We start from the raw sequence: 1,184 nt of genomic DNA, 5'->3' as shown, positions 1-1,184 counted from the left end.
TAGGAAGGGAAGGAAGAGCGTACTTGTATTTTCCGGTTATCGGTGATTTTCGAGCGTATCTTTGTGCAGCTGGTACAGTCGGTGGTAATGGGCGGGGGTGGGGCGGAGGCAGGAACGAAATGGCTAGAGTTAGGCGAGTTGCAAACGTGGTATGGATTAGGAAGTGTCGGGGAGCATTAAGTGGCGCGGCCTGTTAATCTGGGCTTCTCTCAGTGTCACACGTTCTGCCCCTTTTGTCATCATCATTCCCTCATTGTCCTCTCGTGTGCCTCCCATGCCAGCGTTTTGCTCCGTCTGTTTATTCTCTCTTGTCTCTCGGGCTTGTTAGCCACATAATGTTGAGGGAGGTCAGTGAAAAGAGGGAGCAATTTCGGAAGTAGGAGGGGGATGAAAGGTAATTTGCATTTCTTCTCAGTTTCATCTCGTATAGTGGTCATAAACAGTGGAAGGAAAGCGTCTGATTTTCCTTATGTATTGTGGCCTTCCAGTCTGATTGTGGGAAGCTGCCTTGCAAAGAGGCTTTGAACGAAAAGCTCCAATCCAAACACGGCCGGGTATTGGGAGAGCAAGCGGCCAGTTTTGCTTAATCCATAATCTGTGCTGCTGGCAGATCATGTGTCATCGCACTTGATAGGCTTCTTAAGTTCATACCGTGTGGCGTTGCTCTTTAAACGAGGCCAGACGAGTGGGAAAAGAAATTGCGTAAACAGGCAGGTAAACATGTGGAAGACAGGCGGGCTTGTGGGTCGGCGGGCAGATGAGAGGGGTCGATAGACACGGTGATAAATAAGCAATCCAACAGGCCAAAACGCAGGGAAATCAACGACGAGGGAATCTCCCAGGTAGACGCAGGAGGCAGCCAGCAAGCCATTCAGTGTCCCCCGGTCGTGCTCCTTGGCAGGGTATTCCGTACATTGTTTGCAGTGAAAGCAGATCACGTCGCGCGGGGCGGTGTTTGCTCGGCGGTGACACTTCGCGGGGAAGGATCTCGCCTTGTGACTTCATTGTGGCCGCATCCGTATTTTGGGTGTCGTCCGCAGGGCTTCGCGGCTGTCCAAGAATAAGCCGGCTTACTCGACGCCGCCTACGTAGGCTGCTTGCTTCTTCGGGAGGGGTGGGGGAGGGGGGTTACTAGTGGTGTAACATGACTTTGTTATGGCCTGGGAGGTGCGGGGGAGGCGTGA

General features: G+C 52.8%; 1 protein-coding gene across 1 annotated transcript in view; it reads left to right on the top strand.

Annotated features, from left to right (window-relative positions):
• LOC119592671 (mediator of RNA polymerase II transcription subunit 13-like) overlaps positions 1-1,184 on the top strand; it is a gene marked incomplete in the record, with an annotated part of 59,114 nt that overhangs the window by 37,000 nt on the left and 20,930 nt on the right.

This window comes from Penaeus monodon, chromosome 30 (assembly GCF_015228065.2).
Source record: "Penaeus monodon isolate SGIC_2016 chromosome 30, NSTDA_Pmon_1, whole genome shotgun sequence".
In the NCBI taxonomy this organism is placed as follows: Eukaryota; Metazoa; Arthropoda; class Malacostraca; order Decapoda; family Penaeidae; genus Penaeus; species Penaeus monodon.
This window is presented reverse-complemented; position numbering and strand designations above follow the sequence as displayed.